This window comes from Carassius gibelio, chromosome A22, assembly GCF_023724105.1.
Source record: "Carassius gibelio isolate Cgi1373 ecotype wild population from Czech Republic chromosome A22, carGib1.2-hapl.c, whole genome shotgun sequence".
NCBI classification, from domain to species: domain Eukaryota; kingdom Metazoa; phylum Chordata; class Actinopteri; order Cypriniformes; family Cyprinidae; genus Carassius; species Carassius gibelio.
The window spans coordinates 11,852,632-11,878,942 of record NC_068392.1 but is presented as its reverse complement, the minus strand read 5'-3'; the positions used below and the strand labels follow the sequence as shown (position 1 = coordinate 11,878,942).

The window sequence follows — 26,311 nt, the reverse complement described above, 5'->3', positions numbered from 1 at the left end:
CACAAGCCTATTTCCTGACATGATACATGAGTGTCAGCTGGAAATGATGCTCACAATCCTCACGCGGTCAGTCTACAGAAATGTCACAGTCAACAGCTCTTGTATAATTGACTGAGTCACAAATAATATATATACATTTTTTTTAGTTAATCATTTAACAAAATCGTCTACTCTCTTTTACAGAAGATAGCCTTTTAGTATCCTTAGGGTTTCAAACTAACCTTAAAGGGATAGTTCACCCAAAAATTTCAATTCAGTGATTTATTACTCCCTCTCATGTTGACCTTCGTTCATCGTCAGAACACAAATTAAGATATTATTGATGGAATCCGATAACTTTCTGACCCTCCATAGACAACAATGCAACCGACACGTTAAAAAAAATAAATTAAGGTTGAACTGCTGATGTCACATGGACTATTTTAATGATGTACTTGCTACCTTTCTGGGCCTTGAAAGTGTCAGTTGCATTGCTGTCTATGCAGGGTCAGAAAGCTTTCAGATTTCATCCAAAATATCTTAATTTGTGTTTTGAATATGAAAGGAAGTCTTTATGGGTATGACGGGAATGACATGAGAGGGAGTAATTAATGACACAGGTTTCCTTTTTTAAGTGAACTGTCCCTTTAAGATTAGTTTTGAACCATAAGGGACTTGAGCGTGTTAGTTGTATCAATATTTTATAATAATTTAATCAAATAATTTGTATAAAATTTTATATTATTATAAATAAAAAACATATGTATGGACTTTGCTTGAAACCTTTACAGTACAGTATGTGATCTGTTTAATTGGTTGTATCCTGTTGCAATGTTAAAGAGCCTTAAATCTCGAAAAGAAATTAAATGCAAAGCTAAGTTCTGGTAAACATCTCCATAGCAGGAATGCTTTTGACACCACATGTCATAGCGGCTACCTAGAGCTAACCAACCAACATGAGAAACACGTCATTCTGAGAGTGAAAAAAAAAAGGATGCTGATGCTAAGTCTTTCAGTAGCAGGTGCGGCTCGATTCAAATGCCTGTCAAAGCTAATATACGCTAATCAGCTGTTGGATTTGCCCTTTTTGGCTGACAAGAATATGTCATCAGACACTTTTTTTCTCCTCTTGCAGAATTATCAAAGCATGAAGGTGGTGGGCCATACACATGAAGGAGAGAAAGAGTGGTGGTGGGGGTGGGGGTGGGGGTGTCACAAAATATCAGAAAACAACTGCACAACCCACGTGGTGGATCATGACAGCAGTCAAGTGAATAACTCAAGAAGGGAAAGCTTTGCAGAATATTGATTTAATGCTGCATTCATGCAGGGATGATGTTCACCCGCATTACGCACGCTCTAATATTCCCCAACATACCTTGGGCCTTTGGTTTTCCGAGCCACTCGGAGAGAAAGAGGCCAGAATATTCCTCTTGCCTGGGGATTTAAGCACAATTCAGTGTCTTCAAATTGAATTGAACTCCACAGAAAACCGCTTCCTATGGTGGAACGCCAAAGATTGGTACTCATTTTGTGGAAAATAGGGTGTAACTGAGCAAACAAGATGGCTTTATGGAGCATCCCGATTAATTTTTGCTCAGTACTGTTTTTGATGCCATGTGGGACATTTGTCCAATTAAAACAACACAGGGAGTGAAGGATATATGTGAATGGAAGTGGCTTACAGTTGCTAGATGCACAAATAAACAGGTATCTTGTGAAGAATACGTCAGTCTTGAGAATAAAGGAACACTGAATATTATTCAAGCTAAGTATTATAGTCTTCCGATGAATTTGTTTAACCCAAAAATAAATAAATAATAATAAAATAAAAGTAATGAACCATTCAGGATTTTATGCTACAACCAAATCACCATAAGGTGCCTTTCTTTCTTTACGTGTTTTTTTTTTTTTTTTCAGTAATTTCAACATTTTCTTATAGGTGCAAGCAATATAAAAAATGATCTACTGTAAAAACATAATTTAGTCGCAAACATCAATTACTATATAGAATATTTTGTTTATATGATTTAGGCTACTTCTGTTTATTAAGTCTAAACTATATAATAATTATAATAATATTACATAATATGATCAAATTGAATTTCTTAATATATTTGGATAATATTTGGATAATAACGACTTTATCTGAATATCAAGTTTGTGTGATGCTACATTTAAAATGCATGAAAGCAACATGATTGTTATGATTAAAGCAAACCATGATCAATGCATAATCCATAAATTAAACTACCTATGCAGATTCACACTGGTGCAATGTTTGTTCCAAGAGCATTGACCTCAGACATCAGAAGACATTCCCACATTTTTCTTCTCACACATTCTTGCGCACAGAAATCAGCGAGGAGGAGCGTCTGTCCCTCCGCTCGCGCCCAATGGAACAAAGAGCAGCGTTATCAATGTGCGCGCGTTCAGCCAATAGGAGCGCGTCTCTTCTGATGACGCGTCGCGGCGGCTCTGGTCTCTTCTCACTGCGCAGGAAGCGAGACGCGCAAAAGAGTCAGAAGTTAAACGCAAAGGTATCGCGGCTCGCGCAACAGCAAGCAGCAGCTTTTACTGTAACCGCTCGGAGTTTCCCCGCGAATGCAAGAGGAACTCTTCGTCTCGAGCAGAATGAATGGTTAGTATCGATATGACTTTTTTTAATTCTACGAAAAACACTTTGCAATACGCGTTTAGATGTTTATCGCAGTCGAGTTTTTAATCAGATTGAGTTTTTGTTTTGATCTTTACAGACGTATTCTGCAACAACAAACGTTTAATTCTAGCCCACTTATATATTTTTTTAAATTATTCTACAAATTATATTATATCATAAGACTATTTTATAGTACTGTCGGCATTTTGTGAATTCTTGCATGCTTCAAGTTGATTTTTAAATTTAATTTGATTAATTTTACTGCTTGTCTTTTTGCGAAACACCACTGTATTATGTTATGAACATTTTCAATCTAATGTAGTCCAGTGTAAACCCATTGACCCGTTAAGTCCATAGTTTTTTTTATTTTTAGAAAATGTAATCTTAAAAAAAAAAAAAGTTTTATTTTAATATTCAAAGGAGATTTGTGTGAAAATCTGATGCAGTTTGTCTGATTCTGTTTAATTTGACGGGTGCTGTGAAGTTGTGACAGCCGGTGACCTGTGTCAAACAGTTGTGTGTTTATTGATCTTATGCACATGCATGTTTAAATGGGGATCATAAGTATAAATAATCCTTGTATTAATATAAATGTACCATCTTGAGAGCTGGGAAAGCTGAGTTCAGAAAAAAAAGGTTTATTTAGGCTAGATCGCAAAGCAATGCAGTGAGACCTTGCAAGAGTGTTTGATGTCTGAGGGTCTTCAGATGTTTTTAATTAGGACCTGTAAAAAAATCTGTTTGTCCTGTTCTCTGGGGCGATGCTTTGAAAAAAAAAAAAAAAAGGGCAGGAGAACACAGAAAGTCACTTCAGTAGAGGATCGCCTAATCAAATTTTTATAGCATTTTCTCTTTTTTTCCCCCTCTCTCGCTACCCTCCCTCTCTCGGTTTCTTGATCCTGGTGAACGAGTTTCTCTTTGTCTGCTTCTTTGGAAACCACACCTCCCCCCAAAACGCAGCCGGCTCAGACACCTGAAGGCTAGACATAATGATCAACGCAGTCCCCATGAGTCTGGATGCCTGCCAGTTGTTTTCGCTCTTTTTTTTTTCACTACTTGGTCTCTTCTTCTGTTTTTTCCTCTTGCATCTCTTGCCCTGCACAATCAAGGGGCCAGCGTTCAGTGTTTGGGGCCAGTATGCAGCATGTGAGGGGCCAACTCTTCTGCAATGTATGGACCACGGAGAAAGAAGTCTGGCACAAATGCAAAGAGAAGCATAAACAACGTTTCCTTGTGTGTGTGTGTAAGCGGGAGTCTTTATTCAACGTGCTATTCAAAATTGCATATCAGTTTTTTTTTTGTTGTTGTTGTTGTTTTTTTCCAAACAAGGCCTGTCATTTTACAGTGCATCTTTTGCTTTAGTATAGAGCAAGGTTGGTTTATTAAGATTGCTTTTCAGGATCCAAATAGCCTGTTTTGTCACTCTTGGTTTTCGTTAATCTGTGGATTAGACAGAGCGTTGGATTCTCAGCTTGTTTAAGTGCTTTGTCTTTGTGAGATTTAGCGCATGTGAAATCACATACAGTTAGGAATAATAATGCAAGAATGAACGTGCGATGAGGAAACCTGAAGGATGGAGTTGAGGGTTGATAAAACAACCTTTTTGCACAGCATCCTGAACAGTGTATTAAAATTTGAAAAGGATTGTATGTTGAGGACTATTAAAGTCGACGAATGACTTTCTAAAAACCACCTTTTAGACAAAACGAAATTTAAAAAGAGAGGAAAAGCACAATTAATCTTTGTTTGTTGGATTTCATTGCAGGGTTCATATGTGTTTAATATGGCAATGAAAAAAATAGATGCTGATTTTTATTAATTTTAGTATTTTTATTATTATTATTATCATAGATATGCTTACAACACCTGAATCTCTATTACGTTGAACAGTGTCTGTTTCATCATATTTTTTTTTTTTTGAAAGCATCTTCCTGAATCAGTGTCCCAAAAATCGCCATTTTGTCTCTAGCTGGAGCACTTTGATTTGCTCGACGTGCAATATTTTGGACGTAGCCTGCTTGTGTTTTCTCACACAGCTCAGAGCCGACATGTTGGGAGTACAATGGCACTAAGTAGACGGCAGATCCTTTCTTTCTCGCTCTCCTCCTCTGCCATAAGCCTTTGAAGGGGCATAATAAAAGGTTCAATAGAAGCAACAAGCTGTTTTTTCTCTCCTCTCACACGTTCTTTGGGCAGTCTACCTGCGCATGAATAGGAGGCCACTGAGACTCTCTGACAGAGGAAGAGTGTTTATTGAGGGCTAAAGGGCTCAATACAATCAGACAGCCTCACGTAGAGCACTGCACGGCTCGGGCGAGAGGCCATGGGCGTGTGTTCTCCCTACTGTCACACCCATCAACTCGAAACGTCTTTTTGGGCTGCAGAGGGGAAAATTTTATAAAAAAGCACATTGTGGATAAAGATATCAAGTATGTTTTTAAGTAGATGTATTTTTGATCATCACAAGACTTTACTGGTTTCATGAAAAACCTTTAACATCCTTGGAATCTTTCCATTCCACAAAAGGTTCTTTATAGTGGAAGAAGGTACTTTAGATTTTTTAAATCTACTAAGCACTAAGAAAAAAATGGTTCTTTTAAGAACTGTTCAGCCTGAAGGAGCCCAAACTGGCATCTCTGTTTTTTTTTTTTAAGAGTATAAATCTAATCAATTATTCAACATTTTGAGGGACCAAAATAGAAGAGATTGTTAAATGCTTTTGTACCATCAACACAGATGAATTCTGGGAGTGATTCGCTATGCTAATGAGCAGTTTTGCTTTTCAGTTGCAGCTTTCGTTTGCAATCCTTTGCAGAGTATAGCTGACTTAAAACAGAAAAAGAAAAAAGGAAAGAGTAACTGATTGGCTTCAGTGTGTTTTTTGGTAATAAAAAACACATTAAACCACTACAAATCTTGGTCTGGACATGTTTCTCTCAATGTAAAGGGTGGTTTAAAGAAAAATTTGGCCCAAAATTAATCTTTTAAAAATTTTATTTAAGAATTCAGAATTTTCTTCTAAATTTTAAGATTGAACCTTTCTGTTATCAGTAAAATGGGTTTATACTCTACAGATATCCCTCCTAAAAATGTCATTTTGTAATGAATATCTTCTTATGTAGCACACATAGCAGTTTTCAGTTCAGTATGCATAGAAATACTATCCATTATCTCGGCTATACTTAAACTAAACCGCATTAAAGGAAAATATGTAATAATATTTATTCTTGCTGAATTATGGGGTGGAATTTGAATGGAGGGTTCTTGACTTATTCCTCTCTTGCGCTCAGTGTGAAAACGCGTCGCCGGGTAGAGGTTAATTGTTTTTAGATCTTTATGTGTCAAGAGAAAATGGAGAAACTGGTGCATAATTGAGCTCCTGTTCGTTTGAGTGATTATGGATTAATGCGCCTCTCCAAAGGAGAAAGACAGCGAGGGAAGAAGCGGAAAGAAAGGACGAAAAGACCCATGTCGTGAGCTGCAACCACAGGGGTTGTCTGGTCTTTTGAGAGCAAGAGGGAGTGGAGGCTTGTTTAGTCAGTGGCCCTTGGGGGCTTGACCTTTGACCTGTACTGTGCCCCTCTGTGCTCCAGGTGCAGGTCGGTTTTCCATGCTTTTTGTCACACGCACACTCCAGAGGGCTTGGGGTAATGTTGCGTGATGCCTTTTTTTAATTTTTTGCTTGTATGAGGTGTGGCTGAGACCAAAAGGGTTGCGAAGGTGGGCGGAAGAACCTACTTTTTTTTTGTAGTGTTTGTTAAAACAGCCTTGAAGTTGTTGTTGTCATGTATAATTATTACAGTGCTTAATAATACCTGAGCAAATCACCTCAGGCAGTGTGTGATTGCTGCTTGATAGTATTAATGTTCTTTAATAAAATGCCCGTGTGGGCCGAACCATCAGCGCAGCCCGGTAGTTAAGTGCTGTAAGGTTAATGAGGCAATTTACATACGTTCTGCTACCATCTGGACGCAGTAAGAGACAGCTGCTTGCTCTTATTTCATACTGTGTTTTGGGAGCTAACCCACAGAAATGTCATTCCAGTACATGCAGAGAGCTTGTTGAACACTTTTGACGTTGTCCCGTCAACACAGATGAATTTGCTATGCTAATGAACAGTTTTGCTTTTCAGTTGCAGTTTTCATTTGTAATCCCCCACACAGTAGCTGACTTAAAAAAAAATGGAAAAAAGAGGTACTGATTTGTTTTTAATTAGTTTCTGAGTAGTGTGCGTGCTAAAAGTTCTTTATTTATTTTTTTGCTTTAGCATGTGGTTATACATAAGGTTGCTTGTTATAATTAGTTGTGAACAAAACATCGAAAATACAAGAGCTTTTTAAAAAAGAAATTAAGTCTGAGCTCATTGTACATGGCATGTACATGTTCAGATGAGTCTTTAATGGTTTTACAAGTCATTTATCACTGATTAAATGGCTGAAAGTGATCCAAAGAAGTAAAATGAGTACCACACAAGATATGACTTACCATAACCTTGAGATCTAGGTCACCAGTTTTAAATCAGAAGCTCTTTCACTTAGTGGTTCTTTAGCTGGCAGACCACTTAAAAAATAAGAATTGTAGACCCCCTAACACGTTAGCTACCTCAAAACAAATATGTATATAGTTTTAAATAGTGCCCAAATTATCCTTCATTTGTAACTTTATACTGACTTTCTTAAATTTTTACTGATCAATAATGTTGCTAGATGGTAATTTTGTTTTTATTTCTTTAACTGGACAACTTCTTTTAGCTAAACTAAAATGCTAAGCTAAAAAGTTTGCTAGCTTAAGCTAAGAAGTTACATCATCAGTCAGTTCATTCGAGGTTGGTACTTTTCTGCAATTATAATGATTTATTTAAATCTGTTCTTAAGTCCTTCACCAATGGCATCGGTTTGAGAACTAGAGGTACTGTATGAAAGCCTTTGAAATTATGCTGTATCTTGTAGGCCAGCCAGCATTTTCAACAAACAATTTGCTTTACGCCAATTGCAGTCGATATCTTTCCTTAACAGCGACAAGAATAAATGGTCTCTGGTTCAGCGGGCCTCCTTATATACAGATAATTTCACACTTCTTCCAAGGACTGGACAAAGGACAGCCACTCTGCAATCGATAACCAAGTGAAAGAATGACCGAGGGCTGTTAAAGATTTGCAGTTTGGATCCGAAGTATAGGTAGACACAACCAGAATCCCCTCAGACAGCTGAAAGCAAATAACTGTTACTGTGCTATCCGTTAAATTGAAGAGATGGACCGTGAAAGGGGCAAGGCAAAACTGTGGAGTTGGTGGATTCCTGCTGGCTTTGTTTCAGGCTAGGTAGACTAACGGGAGTTTAAGCAGCAAGTGTCGAGGGCTCGCCCGCTGAAACCTGACAGCATTTTCCGACAGGCCGTGTGGAAGAGTGGAATTAATTCACTGTTGTCTCTATGTGCCGCTTGATTCTTCAAGCCTCTCTCAATCCCAGCATTTTAAAAAATGATTCTACTCGCAAAAAAACATTGTGTTCGATTTAGCGGACGTGTTTGTTCCAGTCAGTAGATGGAAATTCAATCTCATTGTCAGAAGCTCAATCCAAGATGAAAGCCGTCAAATGCGCAGTTTTGACAAATTCAGCATTTGTCCGGTTTTGTGGCTCTATCAAAGCAGAGCAGCACCAGGGAGCCTTTATTTGATGTCAGTTGTGCTGCAATCCGTAAAAGATATAGTATCATTTTATTGTTCGGCTGTCCCTCGTTTCAAATCGAGACTCTGTTGTGTGATCCATTCAGTGCATTCCAGGGACCGGTCCAACTTTCAAGTTGCTGTTGATTCATTGAATGTCTTTGAACCCTATTCATAAGTTTTGCAAAGTGAGCTAAAGACCTGCGAGCGGTGAACTTCAAAGCACTTCCATATTGTACTTATTACAAGAAGTGCATCCAAGCATTAGTGGTTCTCATATCCAAAGCATTTATCCATAGCTAGCAGAAAGGAAGCTTAAATTGGCAAGCAATTTGGCGTCAACACTTTGTGCTACGTCTTGCAACATTTCCACAATGAATAAACCACCAGAAGGTTACTTTCTGTTATCTCTATGGTGGCACATGCCAAATTATTGGTTCATAGTGTGCAGCTGGGATTGCCAGTTACATTATCAGACTTTGTGTCGATTGCTTTCTGACCTGACTGAGACCGTTTGAAAAATGTGCCATACACAAGAACATTGATGTTGCTTGGGTACAGATGCCAGTTTGATGGATGTTTAATTGAGACATGGTGGACAATGAACTTGAAGCCCCCAAGGGACCACTCAATTAGTTTAGCACCACTGCTGAAGCCTCCCTGTTTTGTCAATTTGAGTACTGGGACTAGTAATCTCAAGAGGTTTTCATGGTCTGTTTACGAATGCATCCAAACTCCCTGTGGTCCTGCCCTGGTCACCTCCTAATTTGAGTTAAACAGTCCTTTTGAAAAAAAAAACATCTGTGCTGGAGTCAATTTGGTGTGTGACTATTATCAAGCTTCCCCCATTGACTTGTGGCATTGCCTTTGTTGGCATTTGCATTAGCATGGCTTCTGCTTGCACCTGAAGTCAAACCCACTTAGGGTGTAGTCATCAAATTTGAATTGTCATTGAGACATTTCACCATTTTCAACGTATTTCAACACGTCTTCCTAGTATAGAGCATTTACTTCTTTTCTCAGCTCCAATTTATAATATGCTGTATTGAATTTTATAATCCCCTAAGCCTTTGGGATCAAAAATGACAAAAAAGAATAGTTAAATATGTGTATTATACAAATGAATTGTTGTGATGTAATATGATAGATTTGGAAAGGACAAAAGAGCAATGTTTTTACAATCAGTATTATATGTCATTGTTTTAAAAATGCTTTTCAAATCCTTCCTGTGTTAAAGACTAATAATGTTAAGTACAATCTTGAATTATTCCACTCAAGGTTTATCCAGGGATTGCCTGAGGATTGTGGAATCAGCACAACCACTACAGGAGTGCTCATCTTCAGTCCAAACATTTGTCTTGCTGCTCTACTCACGATTACAAGTGGATGCGAATGATTTCTCTTGCGTTGTGGAAAATGCTTATGATTTAAAACCTAATACATTACGTATATACTCAAAATAACATACTCTGTGCTAGTATGTGAAAGCAAACGCTTTGAGCTATGCATACTTTGACCTCTCACCATTGCCACAGTGGGAGCTGTAGCGAGCCTTGGCATGATCTGTCTTCTTCTACACACTCCTCATGTTTATATCTACAGTAGCTACCTGAGATATAACTATCTAGCGCACATGCCTTAAATATGTTTCTGACCTACTCATGCGCTTGGGATTTTGCATATAGGCATAAGTCTAGAGAAACAAGTCTAAAATAAACATGTGGAGGAAGTAAACATTATATGTTTCAAAGGGGATGTCTAATGCTATTTCATGCATTCTGACTTATTTAAACTTCAAAAAATTGTATTCTTATGCTAAACATGACCAAATTCTCCAAAAAATTCATCGGACATATGACGGCATATTTATGTGACAAATACATTCCTTCAGGGTTCGTCAAGTTTCTGAAAGTTTTTTCAGAGTATTGCTCTGTATGACATCATAAAGGGTGGAATTCCCTAAATGGGCGCTTCTCCTGGAAGAGCGTGCACACATCAATCAGGGCGTGAGCAACAACAGCACACCCATCAATGTGCTTCAGTCGTTAATTTGTTAGCCATAGTTATTTTAAGTCAATAGAGTTTCTGTTCCCTTTTTATTTGTCGATGTCACTGCTTGCAGATGACCACTACGCAAAAGCTTTGCATGCTTGTGACTCTTAAGCTCCGCCCACGGCACGCCACCAAGAGCTTGGCTGTTTTTGGAGAGAAGCATAAAGCTCTATCTGTCTCTTATTAATCTGATAAAGCTAAAGACTCTACAGGGATATGAATGATGCAATACTACTCTGTAGGTACTCAAGTCAAGTTTAACATGAGATTGACAGAAACTGTGGATTATTTCCACTTTAAGGATTTTAAGATGTTTAAAATCTGTCTGCATCTTTCCCAAAGTAAAGGGGCACCATAAACACTGGCACAAGTAGCACTATAATGGGCCTTAACGTGAAATACGACATACTCTTGAAGTGTCAATTTGTTAACAGCTAGCTAGTTAGTACCTGAATAAAGTCATGGTTTTAAGTTATCATGAAATCAAAATGGACATTTTTTTTTTTAGTTAGTGAGCAGTGTTCATTACAAATAATGCATCTATCTAAATCACTATAAAAAAAGTGCCCTGGTAATGTCTAATTAAAAACATTAACATCCTGCCCCCTTTGCAACAACATCTTTAATGACTTGAGTGATCGTAGCAATTAGCAAGTAACAACAATCCAATCAATCCCCAATGGACAAAATCAAGATATACGTTACAATGAGGAAGAAAAGACGAACAGAAATAATGTTTCATTCCGACTTTAATGGCACAAACAGGTAACTATGTGGGCCACTTGAGTACTGAGGTTTGTTAAAGATAAACACACATGTACAATTTGTCTGCATACTTGCTTATAGTATGTTTCTGGCTTTCCCATACCATTTCTACAGGCCAATTTGATGTTTCCAGAATATAGGCTTTATAATTTATGTTAATGTTAACATTACATAAACATTTTGCTACATAAAATAAGACAGAAGTCTAAAATGCTCTATGTGTTTGTTTCCGAACCGTTTTTAATTAGTTTAAATATGTTCGAAATCTGTTTGCATCTTCCCCAAGATAAATGGCTACCATAAACATGGATATTAAAATAAAACAGACCATAAAATGACTATTTAAATTAAAACCAGGGAAATTATGGTTTCTTATGATCTAATGGCGAAGGGAACTGTGCCACATGGGAAATAAAGGCACATGTATACAGCCTGAACGTCTTACTTGAATGTCTATCTTAGTAATGGGATGTTATGCAGATGTTTAGAGGAAATTTCGGGTTGTAGTTGTAAGCGAACTCAGGGAAGCATACAACACTTTAGCCTTGGATGTTTTTTCAAACTGGATCCTAGAAAGTGATGCATAGCTGAATTATTGATTCCTAGTGTAAATCTACAGTATCTTAGTCTTTTTTTGGAGGGCTTGTACACTGACGGACGCTTCATCTCCTACCCCCTTTTGAAGCCCCCTCTGGTATTGCTGAATTGACAGAATTGCAGGAATCGTCAGAGCTTTAAAAGGAGAGACCCTCCCCGCTTCTCTCTCTCTGACTTTTCACGCTGTCTTTCCCGCTCTCGGTTTTTGCGGAGCTTGTACAGGCATGCCTGTCAACCCAAAGGATGGTGGATGGGGGGCGCCGAGAGAGAGGAGTGGTCTGGGGTGAACAAAGGCGCACTGTCACCGCTTTTCAGGGGTTCTGGGCTGTGCAGGGTGAGCGGAGAGCCAGGTGGGGGCTGGCGGGAATGGCAATTAAATATGAACGGTTGACCATTGAAACCGAACGTTGAGGAGGACAAGCATTGAGTGTTCAAATGTATAGCCAGCCTCGAACGAGCTGTGGAAGCTCTATGTTTGTCATTCATTGTGCAATATTTGCCTCATCCTTTATCTGTGCAGCTGTGGCCTAAAAAAAAAATAGAAAGAGGGAGAGTGTGTTGAATAGCTGCACAGCTGCTGGCGATTTGATGAGCGTCTATTACCACTACAGAGTCATCCTCTTATGCTGAAGTCACCTCTCCACACAGTGTAATATAGAGCAGGGCAGGGCAAATGTTTGATTTGTCAAGCCTTGCTCATCCTTTCAGGGCAAAAACACAGCTGGTAGTCGCACAGTCACGAGTCTGATGACTGGGAGGTGTTGTACTGTCAGGACTTTTCTCCATAATACCCTTTGTACATCTTGCGGGTGCTGCGGGAAAGATAACGAAAAGGATTTGAATGTAATGATTGGAATCCGCAACCTCATCTCATCTTGTCAAATTGAGTTTTTTAAATGAAATGCACTGCCTTCTGCTTTCGCCTGACTTTAGACAGTTCCATCTGGTGAAATGATTTTCTTATCGTTCTTCCTCCCCCCCCCCCCCCCCCTCTGTATTTCATAGGGTATCAAGACACCAGAAACAGCGCTAGAGCGAAGGAAGCTGTTAAAAGATGCAGTGTTGGGAGTCTTTTAACCTAGCCTGGTTCTTCTGGCGACTTGGCAGAGCTCACCCACCGAAGTCAGACCACTATGGGCCGAAGCTGACCGATAAAGGTAACGAATTTACCTCCGAGGACTTGTGGTGAACTTGAAATGCACATTCTGTGTCCTCAAATGGCTGCTCAGCAGAGTCTGCAAACGTGCATGTGTGTGTGTGTGTGTGTGTTGGGCATTTTGCCATGTGATCCAGGTGCAGAACATGTCGTTTCTTCTCTGGCTCATCCTGCACGCTCAGGCGTCAGTTCCTTGACTGATTATCTGTGCCTTCATCTAACCTCGTCATGTTAAACCGACATCTGAGACTCCCTGTATTTTACTCACTGCAATTACCTCACCGCAAGGCAATATGACTACTATTATGAGCTAGTCTGGAACAATATGTCATCTTTAGGGTTAAGAGATGCAGCACAAGAATTTAATTTTGAAATATAGCTATTCCAAATTTTGCTGACGATGAAGATGTCTGGAATTATGTAAAAGTTAGTTTGCAGGTAGTCTAAAAGAGTGACCATTAAACACGAGCATGCAGTGATTTGTAGCTGCAGCAAGGAATAGTTTAACCAAATCACTGCCCTTTATATCGTTCCAAAACAGTGGGCTTTTTTCGGCTTAATGCAAAATAAACATTTATGGATAATCTTTATAGTGAACATGTCTTTTGGACTCCAAAAAGGACAAAAAAAAAAAAAAAACGCCATGAGGTATCATAAAAGTGATCCAAACGACTGAATAGTCTTCTGATGCCATATACTTCAAAAATTTAAGTTGTTATTCGCTGAAACTCTTGTCGCTGGTTGGAAGTATTGACACCAAACAGGATGCAGTGTACAGAATACTTTTACAGTGCTTTTAAAAACATTACAGACAGTTGTTGTCTAAAAAGCGGTGCAAAACAACAGCATGATGATTCTGGAACGACATGAAGGTGAGTAAATAATGACAGAATTTAGTTTTTCTGTGCATTGCTCATTTAAATGTTGTTTGTGTGCAATATATATATATATATTTTTTTTTTTACAGCTCTGCCCTTAAATCCAAAAATATCATTTTTACTGATCAGCCGTTTCATTTAAAGTGTTTGCTTTTCTCCAGGGCCAAAAATGTTGCATTGTGCTGCCAGTTAGTATTCCCAACACAAACTCTCAGCCACTTCGACTAAGAGTATTCTTCATCCAAACTAAAAGCTTGAGTAAATTATCTCTAGTCTGTCAAGTGGTCAGACAGACTGGCCCTGTAGGATTATAGGTAACACGGAAAAGCTTGATGGCCAGAAGGCTATAATTTCTTCTTCCTTCTCTATCCCCCATTGGACCCACCCTCCCTCGCTCTCGTCCCTTGTAAAAGTCTCAACAGACTCTTTCTATATTTCCTTATTTCCCCACTCCACCCTGTTGTAGACCTCCACACGCCTCAACAAGTGTTTAAAAGCTACTTTTATTCCCTCTGGCGACAACCTCTCCAGCTGTTGTGTTCCTGGATGTGATTCACTCAGCCGTTTGAGTCCTTTTCTCTCGCACCTCAGCCTCATCCTCTCCTGCTGTGTTAACAACACACCTCCAGCCTTTGACTACTGTTGCATGGCTGGGGAATCCAACTGAAAGCTCCCTCCAAATAAGTGAGACTGGACACGGGGGTTGGGGTCTGTTATTGAAAGCACTAATTGAGAATGCTAAAACTCTGCCATTTTAGTTATTCCTCTTACTTATTTGTAAGAGTTCTGCCTCAAGTCTTCACTCCCATGCTGGGAAGCCCCAAGGTCCACTCACCCTATTCTACGCACCCAGCAGGAGGGTAGCAGCTAGCATGCTAGCTGGTTTTTGCGAAGCTAACGGTGCATTTCATGGCGTATTAGCAGACATGGCCCTTAGAGAAGTTTTATAAAATCACACTGCAGCGGGACGGCTAACGTTGTCCTGTGGTAATTGGCACAAGCTTGGTGGGTTTTAGAGCTGTCAAGGAGGATTTTAGGGACAGTTGAACGAGTGCTGACAGATGAAAATGTCTGAATTTATATAAACGCCTGATTACTGACAGTTACGTATTTGGTTCTTCGTATTTGCCTGTAGTATTCCACTCTGTAAGTACGTTTATATGCGCTTTTTGCATAGTCCAGCTAAAGTCTTTGTCTTTCTGTTCAAGTTTATGTGATGTTAATAATATTTAAATAATGTTCTAATCACAACTAGAAAACTGGACATTTCAGGTTTTTAGAAATACTTCAAAACAATGTTCGCACAACATTTTTATAATCTACGTTGGTTAACTGCTTCAGCACCACAGGCCGAAGTGTTCCTATAGCTCAACTGGCTAGCATGGCGCTAGCAACGACATGGTCATATGGCCAAATGTATATCTTAAATGCACCGCTTTGGATAAAAACACAGATTATAAATGTAAACATTATAGCACATGTGCTAACCCTTAGCCTGTGTTGCATATTCATATTTTAGTACTGGAAAATAGAACTGAATATTGTCTGGAAATTGTGTATATTTTTGTAAGTGGGAGAATAGTTAACCTGCTACTTTACAGCATGCTAAATGAGCGTGTTTCCTGGGCCTGTGCTAATTAGGTAGCTGGACTACAGGACCTGAGCGATAGTTACCGGCATGAAAACTGGATAGCTTTGCTACCTCCGAGAGCTTTGCCAGGCCCACGGGCACTTGACCAAAGAGAGATTATCTGGCCTTTCATTCCTACCTGCCTGCCAATGTAAGCACAGCCAACCATTTCACTTATCACCGGAGGTAAAAAACCACTGGCGAACCACATTGTGTCTTTATCTTGGTGATTCGTACAGTAGCGTTTGAAATGATCGTAGCATTTTAGGCAAACCTAGATGGAATGTGAGAACGTTATTCCTGCTAAGTTCACGAACACTTGAAATCCTCGGCTCTGTGGAGGCTTGTTTTGGACACAGTGGTGTTCAGTACATTCCTGACTTGTTTCTTTCATAACGTGCTGAATCTTCAGATGGACTGAAAGCACTTTAGAGCCCAGGGTTTGTGAAGGGATAAAAGACTCTTCACATGACTGTGTTTATAGAAAGACCTGGAAAATCTCCTCAATATGGGACCTTTCTGTAGGAACTTTGTGAATATTCATACCCATGCTTGCCTTGTACACAAAGAAACTGCCATGTCTTTTTTAACTAGATATTGATATTCTCCATATAAATCAAGCACTAGGTCAAGATGTCTAGTCCAAACAACCAACATTGTAATCCAAAAATGATAATATGAACAATGATACAAAAGGCCCTCCTTGCCCGTAATGCATTTAGAGAGATAAATGGTCTCAAAGAGATTAAGTCGGTACCACCACGAGCCAAAGCGGTATAAAATGTGCTCATCACACTCAATTTGCCTAGCAAATTTGTAGCCGTTAATGCTGCTGTGGGAAAATATATTGAGTTACTTACCACCTTGTGTCTTTGCAGCCCAGGAGCTGCTCACGCGAGTTCAGGGTCATTACCCTCGCTGTCAATGACAAATGGAGCTTGATAGCATCTGCGCTTAGCTACAATGGAAACAGATTAATACCTCGGGGTGAAACTTAGCATATTATGAAGAGGAAGGAGGGGGCGATCGCACCCTTTACTGTTTTCTTTCAGCGTCCCCGTGTTTTGCAGCCTGAATAGTTGTTGCTCTTAAATGAGCTCGTTTTAATGGATCATTTGAAGATTTCGAGGGGAAACAGTTTGTTTGGATATGCTAAGAAGATGAATGTTTCTAAGACAAAAGATGAATCATTAAAGTGTGGGGGGGGGGGAGCCTATGTTCTCCTGCTACCCTGCACTTTGCCTCCTGCTTCGTGACTGTCCCTGATATTGTCATTGTAAATTACAGACTATCAGAGGCCATGGAGCGTCTTGTTTTGGGAGACAGTCTTTTATTACAGCGTCTCCGAATTTATGATGTCCTTTCATCTTAAAAACGTAGCTCTGAATGCTCCTGCTTACAAGCCATAACATTTCTTACGTCAAAGGTGTTTACGTTGTGCTTGTAGGCCTGTGAATTTCATAGATGCTTTTATCTTTATATATTTATTGTATGTTGTTTTTTAGTATATTTACCAGTGTGGGAATTGAACCCACGACCTTGGAACACAAAATACAGGTTTACAAATAAAAATTGCTACCTCGCAGATGTGTTTTTTTAGCCCTGGAAATGTTTACACATTAATCGTATAACCTTGTTTTTTAGTTCTGAGCCTTTCTCTCAGATTTCTGTAGGTTTGTTTTAGATAAAATTGAAGATGGTAGTAATTTTATCTTGGAAAATGGCATTGTAAATGCTTAAAATTTCTATTTTCGATATAAGGTTTGGGTGTGTAATAGCTGGTTTTCACTGTGTCGAATTTGTACTCTGTATAAATCTTGAAGCACAAATGATGGAGGTAACTGCTGTTATGTCGACGTACTTTCAAGTCAATGGCACTCCCAGAAGATGGAGACAATTAAAACATCTAAGGCCTTGTTTAGACAGCTAATCTGGGTGGTCCAGAGCTTGGGCGACAAGTTACAACTGGTTAACACCACAATAAAGTCTAGAAAAAAATGAATGAGTATGTATGGAGGCTGATCTGCAGAAGTCATGCCACTGTGTAGATATTTGAGGTTTTAAATGTTTAATTAAAACATTAAAATCATCTCAGTTTCATGCATCTACATTGATGTTATTAAATTATATGTATTTCTAGACTGTTGTGCACTGTAAGGTTTCAGAGCAGTTTGTGGGTGGTCCTTGTTTAGGTTTCTGGCTTGTGCATATATTAGCTGGTGGAAGACTATTGCAAATTGCAAACCACAAGAAGTTTCCAAAATAAAAATGTTCCTCAAGTTGTCAAGTAGATGAAAGCTTGGAAAATGAAACCGGATGACTTAACATTATTCAATTCAGTGCTTCACATGGGTGTTGGAGTTGTAGGCATCTGTGATTTGAGCAGATTAAACAGATCTTTATTAAAACTGATTTTAGGGGCTTCAGTGTGCCTGGAGAGCCAGCAATTCGTAGGACAGATTTAGATTCTTAAATGTTTCTTCCATACTGTGATGAGATTAAATGATGGAGACTTCCGTCGTCTTGCATTTTTATCCTACAATTAAAAAAAGGCTCAGATTTGTCAAGATACCAAAGTCTGCTGTCGACATTTATAATTATAAATGCTATAATTGTAAATGTTTATAAATGTGAGCAATTATAATTAATTTCATAATTTTAAAATGATCAAACTTTGTAACAGCATAGAGCTGATCTTGCTTATAGTATGTCAACAATTGTCCTAGTTTTCTTCTTCTTCTTCTGGTGTGGAAACATCAAATGTGTAGCTGATTTATTACATCTGAGCTCTTAAAGAGAAAGATCTGAGCAAAAACAAATCCTTTGGTTCAACTTTTGGTTTAATTTTTGGTCAGGATCAATTTATTAAATATGATTAAATATTATTTTTCTATACAGATTTTATGCCAGAATACAGAACAGTTTTATTTGACATGACTTTGGACACCACAAAAACAAGAGTTGATAAACCTATTATTATGATTATTATTGCTTTGCTAAATATGCCATAAATATTTCAAACATTTACATTTTTTTTTTATTAGAAAACAAGCAAAATATTCACTCATTGTCATTTCTAAAACTTCAATAGATTTAATTTCTTAATTATTTTTCAGACCGATTTTATGCCAAAATACAGATTAGTTTGATTAGATACACTACCTTTGAAATCAAACGAAGAGAAATGTTAAACTTATATTATCATTATTGCTGTCCTAACAATGCATTTAAATGTATAACATGTTTAAATGTAAACTTCGCCCTTAATTTGTCTCCAAGTAAAAAGCTAGTTTTGCCCTCAGTGTTTCAGAATGAATTGATGTAGTTTCAGCTCTTGTCTCCCAGGTGCTCTTTGTGTCCGACAGCGCCGTAGAGACTTGCATGTTTCACATGTTGTCAGTCTCCTTGGCTCCTTCTTTTCATCTTCTGCCTCTGCTACATGTGAGATTGGGCATCACTGTGTTCCCACATGTACCTGGCATTTGAGATATCGAAGGTTGACTGCCATCTGTCCTAGCAGGCTAACACAGACGTTTCTCACTCAGGTGAAGCCGCTTGGCTCTGAGCAGCTTTATCTGTGACACACAGAGGCCGAATGTGTTAAAGGAGCACACAAGGAAATAGTTCAGTCTTTTGAAATTTTATCTTTAACCCACCTATATTTTGAATGTTTTGTTTCAACGTGCAGCTGCAGTTTCTTCAAAAGCTGCTTGTAATGTTGAATTGGGAGAATTAATTTGACTGAATTGCAATTGTTTATGCAAATTATGGTTGAATCGGTTGAATTTGCAAATGATACTGTATCACACTGATAAGAACAGATATAACTTACCACTGCTACCTAATAGCATTCAAATTATAATCATGTGATTCATTGCAAGTGGTTATTTTCAGACTTCCTTTAATACTATTCTGCCATACATTGTTAGACCACTAGGCTAATGATTTATGGTCTCAAATCACACTGCAAAAATAAATGATTGTTTAATTTATTTAGTTGTTTAAATATCTTTTTAATTTTCATCTTTTTATCTTTTGGATTTATTCATTTTCATTTCATTTGTATCTTTTTAATTTTTCAGGCATTTATTTCCGTCTCATTTTTATGTTTAATTTTGTTCATTCATTTATTTTAGTTTCATTTGGAGCTGTTATTTAATTATTTGTAACTTTATTTATTTGTTTAATTTCAATTCATTTGTATTTTAATTCATTCATTAATTCATTTTCATCTATTTTTTTATATTGATTTGTTTAGGTTATTTTAATTTCCTTTGTATATTTGTTTTATTTATTCTTTCATTCTTTTTCAACTCATTTTGTTTCGAATGTATTTTTCATCCATTCATTAACTTAATTTTCATTTCGATTTTTTATTGATTTTTTAGTCTTATTTTTACATTCATTTTCATTTAATTTGTTTCATTCATACATCCATTCATTTATTTTCATCCCACTTTATATTTTTAGATTTATTCATTCATTTATTTTAATTATATATGAAGGCCTATCTTTTTCATTCATTCATTCATTCATTCAATTCATTCATTTTCGTCTAATTTTCATCTTTTATATTTATGTATTCATTAATTTTCATTTCTTGTCATTTTATTTATTCATTCATTCATTTTCATTGTCTTTCATATTTATTTATCTTTTTTAACAAATAATGTTATCTTATCTGAGATATTATGACTTGTTTTCAGAGAATATATCATTTTGAAGGAAGTTTACTTTTCTTGCCTCACTGGCAAATTGTTTAAGCATAACTCTTACAAAATGTATCAGAATTGAGTAAAGCAGAACTCCTGCCAAAAGTTTACGGGCTTCCCTCAGACTGACCCCTCCAAGTCTAGAATTTGTACACACCGTGAGTGTTTGCAAAAGGAAGTCCAGAAGTCTTTCAACTTCTTTCCAAAGTGCTTGGAGAAATCCTTCACGTCCTCCACGCCCTTCAATGATTTGTTACAAAAAGAGAAATGAACCAAAATGCAACGGCTCCTCGTGCACTTTTCCCTCTAAACCTCAGATATGTGGCTTAAATCTCCTCAGTCTATTAAAATATCATTCTTCTACCATATATTATGAAAGTGATTTGCCCAAAAGAGGCCATTTTGTTAAACGTTTTCCTCTCTCTCCCCATCTCTCTCAGTTCCAGACATGAAGGAGACAGCGTCTTGTCTGTGGCATCTCACAATGAGAAGAGCTTTCAGCGTGTCGCGAGGTAATTACTCTCCTTGAGGGAGGGCGAAATCTTTTTATTGTAATTATGTCAGAGAAATGAAGAAGCCTGCTTGTGAGATCCTCAAACATTGTCTCAACGTATTTGGGGGGAGTTATGTGTGTACATAATACCCCAACATCACATTCCCAGCCAGCTATCACATTCACTTGTGTTTAGACCGTCAGGATAATGATGTGCTAACTCTTGTGAAACTGTATCGTAATGTGTGTGTGTGTGTGTGGGTCTACAATAAAACCCGTGTCCCCATACAATCAACGGCGACCGTTCCATCCACACAATAGAAAAATATCCTGCTTCTCTCCATAACAACAGCCCTGCTGAAGTGGCAGGATTAGAGCATGCCAGTCCCGGCCAGGGGTTACCATGGGAAAGATCCTCCCTTATTCTGGATCTGTTTTCCATTTACTCCGCCGGTCGGGGATCGAGGTTTTATGTGCTTACACTATCATTGTTTGGCCCATTAATTCACATCTGCAATTATAATGTCCAATTAGAGGCCAGGTTGTCTCGCCTTTGTGTTACGAAGTCAGAGGGGGTTGGAAATTAGCGTAATTTTGGACTGAAAGGGGCATCGGCTTGTATTGTGATTATTTTTTGCCCAATAGCAATCAAGTGATGGTAGGGTAGTAAAGATTGCTGAAAGAAATTAAGGAGAGTCACAACATGGACACAGGTATTGAGGGACTGGAACGCCACATGAAGGTACTGTAATGTTCGGAACAGAAATCGCAGCTCTAACGAAAATAATACTTGGTTTTACTACAGTGATCATGGTCTAACTATATGGTGTAAAAAACAGTAACTACAAAAATAACCATAGTTTTACTACAGTGATCATGGTCTAACTATGGCTTTTGTAGAAACAGTATAGTGACTACAAAAATAACCATGGTTTTACTACTGCAATTGCAGTAATACCGTAGGAATACAACATAGCCATGGTTTTACTACAGTAACAAGTTTTGTAGAAAAACCATGGTAACTACAAAAATATCATGATTTTATTACCGTAATCATGGTCTATTATTTTTGTAGAAAAGCTATATTGACTGCAAAAATAATAATGGTTTAACAGGAGCATTTACTGTAAAACCATAAAAACAAAACAAAAAATGAACCATGGTTTTATAACAGCATCTAGAGCTTGGTAAATGTAAAACTGATTATGGTTTTACTATGAGAGTGACTCATTTATACAGTGGAAGCAGTTCATTTATTAAACTATTTTATCATTAGCACTTTGTGCCATCAAAAATACAGTCAAATATTATGTATGCAGTGCAGTGGGATCCGAAAATCTGACAAGATATTGAAAATCTATGATTTTTCTTTATTTTTTCCTGTTCAGTTAAACCTAGGTTTTATTGAAGCCTAGTGGTTTATTGACATTTTCTCTCTCCACAGTACCTACTGTTTGAATAAAAATAGCCAAAAAAGCACACGTGTGTATATAATCTCTCATCGAAGGTGTTAAGATCGCAGCGGTAGAGGCTGCCAAGCTGCGCGGCGCAGGCCTCTGAGGAAACCAGCGCACAGCAGTAAATAATCCAGAAAAATGATTGTGTCTACAGTGGAGGAGGTGGGAGACTAACGAGCCCACTGTTACTCAAACTGTCATTAGCTTCCTGCTCTCTAAGAGCCTCCCACATCTCACTTGAGGGAAATTTAAATACAAGGAGCACAGAACACGCACCTAGTGCACCCGCTGCTCTGCTAGCTTAGCCGCTAATGTTGTGTTTTTTAATCTTAGCTCTGTTAGCATGAAATAGCATGACTGCTAATCTTTAAGAGAACATTTTGGTTCCAGTATAAGCTATTTCCAGTGTACAATAACTTAACATAGCTTCTATTAGTTTTTATTGCGCCAAAAAAGCTGTTTTAACATAACAACAGTACAGCTCCCACTTTGGACTGTTAGCATAGAAATATCACAGTTGCTTCATATCCAATAAATATGCATTCATTGCATTCTTAATACATTTTTCACATGACTACTTTAAGATTTTCAGTAACATTTTAGACTTTTTAGCTCTCTCCAGTAATTTAACGAGCACATCGGTTCTTTGAAGACTGGCAGTTTATTCAATGGTTCTCCTTCACGAGAAACATCTAACTCAACATGCCGTGAGAGTCCATTGGACTTGGAGAACTTGCATCTTGTGACATCTTCAGTAACTTTAGATGACTAGAAGAACTTTATTAAACATTATATTGTAGAACACTCTGTTTGTTAACATGTGGTGCAGACTTAGTCACTATGGCTGCCTGTCATAATAAAAGTCTCTACTAAAACCGCTATTTCCAAAGCAGTTTCATAAGCTTCAGAACACTTGGAAATAATTAAATACGCTTTGAAATATAAACTGATTTAATAACTTTTTAGAAGTTAGCTTTTACCTCTTGTCACTTTATCACATAATTTATTTTTCAAAAAGGCACTTTTAACATAACAATGAGACTTCCTTATTTTCCCTGCTATGACATTGCGAGATGGTGTTTATGCAAGCAACCGCAGTTAAAATCTATCTTATAATGTTTCACAATCCCAAAAATTTGTGAAACAGACCAAAAAAAAAAAAAGGTCATGACTTCAGATGTCCATGATGGAACGATTTTCAAGCTTATTGAGATGCTATCCTAGCATGCTAATATATATCCACAAAGCTATTTCGTATGAAATCTTTGTGCATCCTTTTCACAGGCCTGTGGGCTTCCTGTTTGTCAGTAAGCTTCAGTTGGCCATTCATCAAAACACACACAGTGTTTTTGGACTTTGAACGGCTGCATGTCTGGTATACATCAGTGTAGATATTTTTGTCTGCCTGATATGTGAGGAAGCCATGTTTTTCAGTATCACCAAAGCATGCAATTAGAAGCCGTGGCATATGTGTGTGTGCGATGTCCTCCTCCTTCGTCCTGATAGAGGCCTCTTGTGTGAAGATCTTACCGACCCAATTACTGTAATTATGATGATCAAAGTGAGGGTGTTGAAGAGAAGAGAGCGGCAGTTAAGTCAAAGTGTGGCAAAGTATGTGTGTGTGTATTATTTGCGTGGGGGTAGGGGTGTGGTTAGCTGTTTGATTCACACCCATCATCTGTTTAATGTACAGATTCGTTTTCACCACAATCTCTTTCTTTATGTGTGTGTGGGTGTATGTGTGGGTGTCTTGGCAGTTTCCAAAGTTGGTTCAGAAGATACATTGGATGAGGTGGGGGCAAAAAACACTCCTGGAGACTTATCCTATCCTGCACCACTGTAAAGGTAAGCGTTAATGTTCAGATGGCAAGAGCACATAATATGTATACTGACTTAAAGAGATTCAAATGAAAGATGACAATTCTGATTACTCACCATCAAGTGGTTCCCAATCAAAAATCTGTACGAGTCTCTGTCTTCAGTTGAACACACAAAATATAGATGTTGAAGAATGTTGGTAACCAAACAGTTTCTAGTCCCCATTGACTTATATAAAAATACAATGAAAGTCAGTGGCTACCAGCATCTGTTTGGTTACCAACATTTTTTTTTTTAAATGCATGCAGGTTTGGAGCAACATGGGTTGAGTAAATGATGACAGTATTTAATTTTTTGGAGAATTATCCTTTAAAGGTGCACTCATTCTTTTCCCCCCTTGTTAAAAGTTATACACAAAAAGAAATAGTGCTTAACAAATATTACGAAACAGTAAAAAGTAAATGTGATTTTAAAAGACATAATCAGTAGCCCAATAAAAGCTTTTTTATTTTAAATGGAGTGGGTTGCCTCATGGAGGCTACCACTTTAAGACACTTTCCTGCTGAAAACTAGTTATTTTAACCATCCTATTATTGCAAACTTTTACTTGCTGAATATATTGTTCATAGTGAACTATGAAAACAAGCATTTCTTCAATGGTATTAGTAAGTAAATGTTTTTGGTTTCGCATCAGGCTACATCCATAACACTGGATGTCAGTATGTCATGTTATAAATTGCAACTAGCACAATATAAACCAAAAAAAAATACTGAGCGCGCCTTTAAAGTATCTGCTTTTTTCTCACCTTTTGAATAGACTTAAGATAATAGTTCTTATAATGGATCCTTTTCAGTATTTATTGAATAATAAATTATAAGTTTCATATAAATATGCTACAGATCTTCCATATAACATCTGTTCTCTTTTGTTGTTTCCTTTTCTTGCTTTCTCTGTCTCTCTGTTACTGCTTTCACTTGTATTAAGGGCAGATGTGCTATATTTAAGATATAGATACTGAATTTAATCATTTTTTTACAGCAAGACTGTGTTTGCTTTATAGTCATGTTAGCAAGACTGTGTTTGTTAAAAGCCATCACCAATGATGATGTGTATGTCAACTCTATTTTGAATTACTTGTATATTCACTTAGCAACAACTTCTGTATTGTATTTTCAAATGAAAAAGAATATTGAACTGGAAAAAATGTTGGGCGGGGCTTGATTTAATAGTGAAGAAATGATCAAATATCATTGGTTCATATGTTCGCCCCTCCCATATGGCCTTGATTACATCAGCAAAAAATATTTCAGTGCTATTACATCTCAACTAAAGATTATAAAAACTGTAAATGTAATTGTACATTTTTTATAGTGCACAATAAGACAAAGGGGAGTAAATACAGTCAATTTTTTTGTTATGTTGTGTTCCCAAACCTTCAAAAGGGCATATAAGTTTGAGAGCAGAATTCATTGTGTTGTATTTTGGAGTAGGTGACCTGTGCTATGTCCTTCCAGCATAGAGAGGTGGGATGCACCCGCTTGTCTCCACAGTGACCTCTGCGCAAACTGTCAAGTCGACTCACCATCAGGCCACCGTTTGCCTCAGTGAACATTCAACGCTGTCGGTGAGTTTAAGCTAAATAGAAAAAAACCATCGACCGTTGATTGTACCCTGCGGCCGAGCCCCACCGAGCCTCGTCTCTCCCCACCGCGGGCAAAGACGAATTCTAGCATGCACTCCTGGAGACACAACGGTTTTGTCTTCCAACACTACTGGCAGCCTCGGACGGTGCCTGAAAAGTTTGACTTTGAAAACTACGACAAAAGGTCACAATCAACATTCATTGCTGTCGGTGGGTTGGACAGTTAAAGAAAGCTCACTGAACAATGAATGCAACTGTGTCCCAGATTTCCTTCTCGCAATGTGCCATCGGATATAAATATTAACTGACAGAGCTGGGTATACTCATTTGCTCATCTGAGTTTGTTTGTGGCTCTTCGACCGAGAACACCATGTCAAAGGCCCCTTTAAGGCCAATGAATGTTTCCTTTGTATAATAAATAAAGACAAGACCTATCCAAACCCTGTGCAAGCCTACATTTTTGTATTGTTTGATTTGTTACAGGTTTCCATAGGCCTATATAGTAACTAAACTTACCATTAAACAGTTAACAGGTTTTTACAGTAGCATTTTCGCAGTCTTTTACAGTTAAAACTGCAGTCATTTGTATTGTGTATGTGTCTATGTATCTGTTTATATGTCTTTGGCTGTGTGTGTAGAGATAATTACACTTTTATTTGATTATAGAGCGTGTCAAAGTCAGTACCATTTTTACACATTAACCCTCCATCTTGTAATAAATGGCTGAAGGAAACTGCGAATATGTGGTTAAGCGCTCAATAAATAAACAAAATAGCTTAAAATACACATATTATTTAAGAGTTATTT

At 37.8% G+C, this 26,311-nt stretch overlaps 1 long non-coding RNA gene across 1 annotated transcript; it reads left to right on the top strand.

Annotated features, from left to right (window-relative positions):
* Positions 1-2,480: 2,480 nt before the first annotated feature.
* Positions 2,481-25,944, top strand: LOC127942594 (uncharacterized). Its single transcript, XR_008149349.1, has 4 exons — positions 2,481-2,620; positions 12,723-12,874; positions 20,534-20,605; positions 23,801-25,944. It is a non-coding gene; the product is annotated as an uncharacterized LOC127942594 (long non-coding RNA).
* The last annotated feature ends 367 nt before the right edge of the window (positions 25,945-26,311 follow it).